The sequence below is a fragment of the Canis lupus genome, chromosome 4 (genome assembly GCF_048164855.1).
Source record: "Canis lupus baileyi chromosome 4, mCanLup2.hap1, whole genome shotgun sequence".
Lineage (NCBI taxonomy): Eukaryota > Metazoa > Chordata > Mammalia > Carnivora > Canidae > Canis > Canis lupus.
The window spans coordinates 66,792,914-66,802,498 of NC_132841.1; positions in this window are offsets into that span (position 1 = coordinate 66,792,914).

Below are 9,585 nucleotides of genomic sequence, written 5' to 3' on the forward strand. Positions count from 1 at the left end.
TAGCATTGAACTATATTTTCAAGAAAACACCAACTATCATTTTTATCATTCATCATATACTCAGTGTAGATTTTATAGTAGTTGAATTTAACTCATTGTAACAGCCAAATGTTCATCATGTGTTATATGTCCTGTGTGATAAGTATGTTAAAAGAAGACACAGTCTTTATAAGAGTGAGTGGTGGGAAAATGTTCGCTTAAAAAAAAAATCTTTACCTTTAGAGGACTAAATGTTTATCAAAAACTCACAAGTAAATTCAGCATTTATTTGGCAGATATAGTTCAATAAAATATGAAAAGAAGATTGGTAAAAGGCCATGCATAATACTAGGAGACTAATGTATACGGGAAAAGGAAGAAGTTAATGGGGAAAAATACATGAATAACAACATTGTGCTCATCATCTTAATTGGTTCAAATTTTATGTATCAACTTGAATGGGCCACAGGTGCCCAGATTAAACACCGTTTCTGGGTGAAATTAGCATTTGAATCAGCAGACTGGGTAGACTGCCCTCCCCAGTGTGGGTGAACATCATCCAATCCATTGAGGTCCTGAATAGAACAAAAGGTAGAAGAAAGAATAATTCATCCCTTTCCTTGCCTCACTGAGTAAACTGAGACATCTCGTCTCATCTTCCTCTGCCCTTGGACTGGGATTTATATAACTGACTCCCCTGCTTCTCAGGCCTTCAGTCTCAGACTGAATTACACCACCTTTCCTGGGTCCCCAGCCTGTGGAGGGCAGATCACAGGACTTAGCCACTGTAACTGCACGAGCCAATCCCTCATAATAAATCTATTATACATATATCTCTACATTACTAGTTCTGTTTCCCTGGAGGACCGCAACTAATACAGTGAAATCTTATGTACTGTTCTGTGATCACTTCCTATAAACTATGCCCCAGGTATACACATTGTTCAGCTCCACTGCCTACCCCACATCCCCACCCTAATACATAAAACTTTAGTAAGAGTCTCCTGAAACTTACCAGGAATTGCTATCAAAGAATTTTTTTTAATATACAATTGGATAAAATGGCTTCCTTCTGTACCAAGGTGAGGTGAGGATCCAGATGCAGAAGCCAAATGGACAGGTAACCTCTGAATTGAACTCCACAGTGGATGACCTACCAGCCCCACATGCCCAATAAGCTAATCAGAGGTACTAGCACAGACCAACCTAAAACCCAGCCAAGTTCCCAATCTGGTCTCCGTTTTGCCTCAGGGACACAGTGGAACTAAAGCTGTCCCTCCCCTGACTCATTAATCCAAACAGGGAAAAATTAAAAACAATAAAACTGAGAAAAATATCTAGGGAGGAGGGGACCAGAGGCGAAGTTTGGAAGTAAATAAAATTTGCTTTTGGCACTTACTCTTCCTATGCCTCACTCTGTGACATCCCCACCCCCAAAATACACATACTCTCCAGCTCTACATCCTGCCACTCAGGCCGAGTGACTTTTTTTTATTCTACTTTAACCTCCCTTCTCCATCCACGACTACCAGATACTTTGACCCTTTAGTGCTTGGTGCCTGCAAAATGACTTGCCTACGTTAGATCTTGTGCTTTTCTAGAAAATTGATTTTTCCCATATTGTTCCCGAATACCCTTGCTCTTGTCCCCTTTCCTTTAGGGCAGTTTTAAGCTGCTGCCAGATAACCAAAGGCCTCCACATAGTTGTTGGCTTGCTACATACTAAAACCCAAAAGAGTAGCATCCATGTCCTTAGACTAATAATGAGCCAAAAATTAAGTTCTCTCTTCTCTTCTCTGAAGAATGACCAAGGCTCTCTCATTGTTTGAATATTCTTAGAATCCAGATCCAGACATTGCACGTTGGGAACTGCAACATTTATTCACAGGGGTTCTAGTACCATCTAACTCAGCAGTGGGAAGGGGCAATGAAGTAACGTTCATCTTTTCTATTTTTTAAAGATTTTATTTATTTATTCATGAGAGACAGAGAGGAGAGAGAGAGAGAGAGAGAGAGAGAGAGAGAGAGAGAGGCAGAGACACAGGCAGAGGGAGAAGCAGCTCCCTTCAGGGAGCCCGATGTGGGACTCAATCCCAGGACCTTAGGATCATGACCTGACCAAACGCAGATGTTCAACCACTGAGCCACCCAGGTGTCCTGATTAATGCTCATCTTCATGGCATCCCTTTTTTAATATCCATATAGCATCCCTATAAAGTAGGTGGCTCTTTTGAAGATGGACAAACAGAAAACTTGAGAAACCAATTTTTCAGACTCCTAGGAAGTTTAAATAGCAGTAATGGGATTTGAAACCCAACTATTTCCCCTAAAGCCAATACTAATCCAATTCTCTCATCTTAAAGTTTAAAAAGGGATGGCCTAAATATAAGAAACTGTCTTAAACATGGCTTAATTTTAAGGATGTGTTGAATGTGTTTTCAAATACTGGAAGTTACAATATTTAAATTGTCAAAAACAAACAAACAAAAAAGAAGGCTTACAAAACTATCAGAACCAAGGAGCCAAGACTAAAACCCAGTTCTTTTCAGGTCTGCTCTACTTCTTAAGTTAGAAATATGCTAATTATTTTTAGTTTTTTATGTTGTTGTATACTTACTTGTGGAAAGTGCTGCAAATAGATTTGTGGAGTGACTGGATGATTTATGCTTCAATAATTTGATTTCATGTCATTAAACATCCATAGGAACTTTTATTTGGCAAACTTTATTGCACTGGAATCCACCCTTCAAGGATGTTCAGCCTGCATAATTTGGTAATCATACAACATAGCCATTTGGTAAGAACTTTAAAAGTCCTTGGGAACATGGCATCAAAAAGCACTACTCGAGATATTGCAATCATGTGGCTGGCTATCTGGAATGGTGATAAATTAACTTCTTAGTCTCTGACAGAATGAGGGTATACAGTTCTGCCCACTGGGGAAACATTGTTATTGTGTCTGTTCTTTTCTCAACAGCATGGGAATGCTCCTTAACAGCTCCTTGAGCCCTTGTGAGAGATGGCATTTGTTCTGCTCTCCCAGACCACAAGGAAGGAAGCCATCTTCATGTGTTGTTTACTCCCCAGCCTCCCCATAAGCCATGCTGGATTGTTCCTTCATCACCCACAAGAACACGTTGCTCACGCGCAGCCCTTCCCTGCTCAAGTTTGCATTGCCTCGTAAAGTCCAATCCTCTCTAACTGCATCATGCCACGCATTATAAATCACATTTGCATCCCATTTGAAACCTAAACCACAATAGACACTAAAGAACAAAAGGAACCACAAGCCCAGCTTTTTTTGACAAAACTCCCACACATCGATAATTGAAAGCACATAAATCTATACACTGACGAGGTCCGAAACTCCTGCCATGCTGCCTGTCTCACCACTTCATCCACTTTCAGTGCTACCACCAAATCCCCTGGAAAAGTATTAAGGGCAAGAAGAGACTAACAAAAACTTTCTGGGGAGCAATAGAAATGAAAACAAATAACGGACGCTTGACAAATTGTGCCACTAGAGTCTGCAGTTAGCCACCATTGAGGCCTGTCTGGTTGATTGAAGGCACAGAAATCTCATTGTTAGAATACAGTATTTATGTTGGTTCTAAAACCATCAGCTAGTTACTAAGAGGTTAAGGTACATCTTTGGGTAAATAAGGCTTATTCAAGAAGTCCAAATTATTTTCAGAACTATGAAAAAATGGAGTTTGCCCCTAGCTTATATAAACAGCTCCCATGAACTGTGTGGGGTTTTCTGCATGTGTTTAATTATCCATCAAAATTCCATAGTTCTAAACTAGACCAAATTCCTTTACAATATGGTTCCTAAATTTAATTACCATTTAAGGTGCAAATCTAACGGAAAGTGAAAGGCCTTTTATTATGATGCAAAGCAGCTGATTCAGATTTGCTGCTGGAAATAATTTTGTCTGTTCTGCATACAAAGGTATATCATACATCCAATGGGCTCTCTACTTCAGGATGACAGAAATAGCCCCTTAATAACCAAGAAAACTAACATTATTTCCCTTTAAAAAAATCAGTAAGAAAGTAGACCTGATCCTTGCAGAACATCCTCCTCCAGGGAACAACATGACTGTTACCACAGACCAACTTCTGCATCTTGTATTGTCAGAAACAGCTTAAATGGATAATGGTTTGATACTGGCTGAATGAGTATCTGGCTTGAAACAGTCTGGCAGCAAAAGCAGGATTTTAATTAGATTATCAGAGAGCTATTTGTTAAATTTTGGAATGCTGATAAATTTTTAAAAGCCCTTCTAATCTGGAGATAATTACCTTCAATCATTAAACTTGTTCTTGACTAAGAATCTGAAAATGAGCCTGCTAAGCCTTCAGCAAAATAGTAAGCCCAATAAAACACTGAAAATAACACTGCCAAGCTACCAGGAAACTCATACTGCTACTCCTAGAATCTGCACAACTGGTGGAAATTAAACTAATGCTCAAAAAGAGACCAATGCATCTTGAATGAATTGTGACCTTGGGCAAGTTTTTGAGTCCTGCCTCAGAAAAATCAAAAGAAAAATTTATATTTGGATAAATCTTTGAAAAGTGCCTGTAGAACAGAACTTTTTATGGTCCAAAGTGACAGAGGTGATATAATAAAAAAAAAAAAAAAAAGGTGGGGGGGATACATTGATTTAACTCCTCAGCATAGATTTTAGATTATTTGAGAAACCAGTCACAAAGAAAAAGATAAGGGCCAAATATATGTGGTAAGATTGATAACCATCATTATACCTGATTGGTGATTTTAAGACATTTTGCTTATAACTTTTCCACTATCAGCTCTGACTTTAGCTAGCTGGGAAATCATTCAACTGATCATTGAAAGTGATACTGATACCTCCATTGTCTCAAAAGCAAAAGATGGCACTACCGAACACTGTTACATGCTAATGGCCATTTAAGATTTTCTTTATTACATACACAATGCCTCTCTTTCTGGTATCTTGATAAGAATTATTACTGTTGGCCTAACAGTCATTATCATAGGTAAAAGGCAAGTGTTACTAATTATCTTATTACATAGTAAGAGAGGCCAGGTATAAAAAAGAATCTGACTTTTCCAAGGTTTCCTACTAAGGTTAGTGGTAAAATTTAATGAAAGCCACATTTTGCCAATATCTAAACTAATCTGTGTTTGGAACTAGTGGATGCTGTTTTAACTCAGACCATCAACAGGCTATTTAGTAACTTGTCACTAAAATTATTTGCCGCCAGAAATAGTTTGTGCAGGCTCAATGGCCTGGGCACACATTTATTCTATAAATTGAGCACTTACCATGTGCCAGGCATTGTGTTTAAGCACTGAGAATACAATGGATGAAATAGAAAAACACATGTACCTGTGCTCTTACAGTTTCGTTTTAGCGCAAGAGATGGACACAAAGCAACTAATAAAGTAATTCCACACTGTTCTAAGTATTATGGAAGGGACCAAATCTCAATTGGGGCAGCAACAGCTTTCTAGGAGGCCTTGTGGGTTGTCAAATAATTTAAGGGACTACCAGCACTTAGTAAGAGGATTAAGGGTATTACAACAAGATTTGTATGGGAGTGCAGGGGTAGAAGTTCCACAGAACAAAAATCTGTCCCATCCAAAGAGCCACAGTGCTCCATTGAGAAACAATATGCCTGGATGAATTGTCTAACATTGTTGCCATCACATTTAAATATTTCTATGGGCAGATTATTGAACTGGGTCATAAAAAGGAAATAGAAGAAAAGTAAGAATGCTATCTGCTCCCAGTGAACTTGGTCTATGAGTTAAATTATGTAAACATATAATACCTGGAGTAGAAGACAGGTCAACAAATGTAGAACTGTACTACAATAATACTAAAGCATGTGCTAGTATAGAACAGCTTGACAAGAATTTGAGAAAGAGGGAAAATCAAGCCAAAGTTTAAAAGAGGGCATGGACTGGCATATCTGAGGAGAGAGGTGCTTTCCTAAGCAAAGGAATTGACATGTAAAAACACACATCAAGTCCAGCCCTTAGTTAACCTAACAGGAGTGTGGTAACTGTCTGTAAACACAAACTAAATCCAACACAACACACAAACACTGGGCTTTTCTGGATATACATTCCCCTAATTTTGTACCTAAGTTTTCTGATATACTAAGGTAACCTCTATTTCCAAAGTACCTGATATATTTGTTTCCATTTTTCCTCATTTTTAAATGTTCTGCAGTTATCTTTGATTCTGCTTGTTTAAGGCCATGAAGGCTAGTTAACAGACTTTATTAACTTTCATATAAATGGTCGCCAGGCCAGTTTATACACACATCTTCTGCAATAGATTTCCTTTGCAAATGACCACAGGAGGCAAGTTCTTTCACAGTCATTAAAATTCTTGGACAGTCTAAGAAACAAAAATTAAGATTTTTTTTCTTCTTTTCCAAGGGCTGACAGTAAAATAAGAAATCATTGATACTGGAAGAGGATTATTCAGACAACAAAAAAGCATTTTTGTGAAATGTTACAAATATCTCTCCCTTTCATGGTCAAATTCTCAGAGCTTTTACATTGAGTCTTTCCTGTGGTTAGCCAGTGAAATCCTCTACTGGATAGGATATGCCACATTTCAGTTCACACAATAGGACATGGAGCACTGGCCAAAAGAATGGGGTTTGGAAGTCTCCCATTATGTGGTCAATCAATGGTTTATGGAAGGAGAATTCAAAGGTATTTAAATTACATGTAACACAGATGCTTTAAACCACTAAGATTGCTTAGCAAGCCACACACACAAAAAAGATATGTTTGTTACAAACCAGTTTAGAAGTGGATCTGAAAATAATGATACTATACTAAGATTCTTAAGTAAACATTTACTTAAGTTTTATAAGGAACTAAGCCAAAATGTTTGTGCTTATGTATTTGAGGATGGTCAGGTTCTCTAGGATTTGCTGGGATTTATTACATCTTTTACTTAATTTTTTGAAGATTTTTTTGAGGGAAACTTTGTATCTAGAGTAATAGAAAAGTGAATGAACTTTAAAGAATATATTAAATATTGTCTGGGAGCAAGCTGATGTGAAAAATAAGAAAACCTAAAGGAAGTGGAGGCAAGATGGGCTTTTAAAATGTAACCATTCAGTCACTGGCTTGCTGCCAATTCAAAACCTGGAAAGACATCTTGAAACCTTTAAATACCATAATTTTCAGCTGTAAGGAATTCTCTCCATGTTATCAATGTACTGGAAAAAAAAAGGTATTCTTTTATAGATTTCCAGATCCAAGGTTAAAATGCATTTTAGGAGATGTTTATTTGAAAGTATTTTTCTGCTTTCCTATACAGTCCATTTCAAGTAAGAGGAGGTCAAATGGAGTTCAGATGAGATTGCACCATTAAACTGTAAGAATGGGGCAAACCCCAAACTTCTCCATCAAGGTGACAAAAGGTGACTGTTATACAGAGCTATTTTTCATAAGAAATTTATTAGTTTTATTTCACTTGTAACTGTTTAAATATCTCAACTGTCCACTAACCAAATTAAAAAACATTGAATTTAAAATGCTTTTGACTTAAAGAATTTTGACTCAACATCATTTCCATAGCCAAAAGGATTTTTGGTCCTATAGAAGAAGAAGGAGGTCATAAATATTGAAAACCTTGAATATATTTATTCTGCAAGGACAATGTATTCAGCTTAAAGTGATGCCAAGACAGGGTCTTGCTTAGCCAGGAATTCATAAAATCAAAATTCTGTTCCTTTTTTTTTTAATCTTAAATAACTTAAGATAAATTCTTAAATCTTAAATAATCTTAAATGACCCATTCTCTTTATTGTACCTTAACTAATGAATTAATAATTGCATCTATAGCTAGCACTGCTACCAATAGGTAGCAGCTCGTAATAGATTCCAGGGTAAGGATCTCAGGACAAAATGACTAGCTAGAAGATAAATAGGAAGCAGGACAAAGAATGGGCATGACAGAGGTCTAGATTTGGATAAGGTTTAAGTGATGGAGCTGGACATCTGAAACCAGGTGAACAGTTCGAAAGGGAGGTGCATCAGTACTAATCAGACAAGCATGATTCCTTGGAACCTGAAATGACCAGAGACAAGGACTCATGAAACCAAAAAGGATGTCAGGAACCCTCAACATCAAGAACAAATTTAGTGGTGTAGAGTATATGGAACTGTCTAGCAACATGCAAACTACTCCTCACACATCCTATGCAACAAACTGGCAATCTCATTGGTTCTACCTTCAAAATATGTTCAGAATTGGCTACTACTTACCACATTCACCTGGCCCAAGCATCTATCATATCTTGCCTCGATTTTTAACCTTATCCCCTATAATGTAATCCTAATGCAGAAGCTAAAAATCTCTCTAAAATAAACGTCAGCTTAAAATCACTCCTCTGCTCAAAACTCTACATTGGCTCCCATCTTACACAGCATAAAACCCAAAGTCCTATTGTAGCTGATAAGATTCTATGTGATTGTGTCCCTTGCTCATTAGCTCTCTGAAACAATCTTTTTCACTGTCTTCTGATCACTTTATTCCAGGCACTGGCCTCCCAGCTGGTTCTAGCATGCTCCCACAGTAGGCTTTTCTCGAGCCGTTCCTTCTGCTTGCCATACTCTCTCCTCAGATAACCTCTTGACTAGCCCCTCATCTTTTCAAAGTCTTTGCTCAAAACTTACTATCCCAACAAGGGCTACTGAAAAATTCTCCCTTCTCTCCCCACCCAGAGGCTCCTAATCCCCCTAATTTTTATTCTGTCCAAAGCACTTATCTTCTAACCTGCATTACAACTAGCATATTAATCATGTTTCTAGTTAATTTTCTATGTCTCCTTACCAGAAGGTAAGCACAAGGGCAGGAATCTTTAGTTTATTAACTGACTTGTCCCAAATACTTAGAACAGCATCTAGCACAGGAAAGCTTAGTGATTATTTGTTCACTCCCAAACAAAATAGTTTTTTACATAGAAATTTTTTAAGTTATTTATTACCTTAACATTTTAACTAAGTTTTATAATTACCCATCATGAAAATGTCTTTTCCCAATTCAGTATGGTATTTAAGATTCTAGATAAGAGCGTTCTTGTCAAGAAAATCCTTCTAGCTACTGAATGAACGTCTTCCTAAACTTGTTCGACTGAGTCATACTCATTTTCTCTTTGGAATTCTTACTAAGCATTTGTAATGGTGACAACTAACATTTGTCTAGCAATTTATGGCTTTGTAACACTTTTTATGCACATGAACTCATTTTATTCAATAAAAAGAAATCACTATTGCCAAAAAATTTTTAGTTTTTTGGTTTAAACAAAACATATATTATATTTGAAGTACATATTTAGAGATTATAAACACATAAGTTTTATTATTCATCAATTCATGGTTATTTAGAGAATGTGACATGGTAACAGTTGCCCACACTTAACATATGCTTCTATTTATATTATTTTGTAAAATATTTGTAGGGTTAAATCACCAGAGCAAATAATACCATAGCTATAAGTAGGTTAATTTTCCTTGCTCAACTGAAAATATGTTCAGTCTTAGCACTAAGAGATTACTATTTCTACATTCTACTTATTTTACAC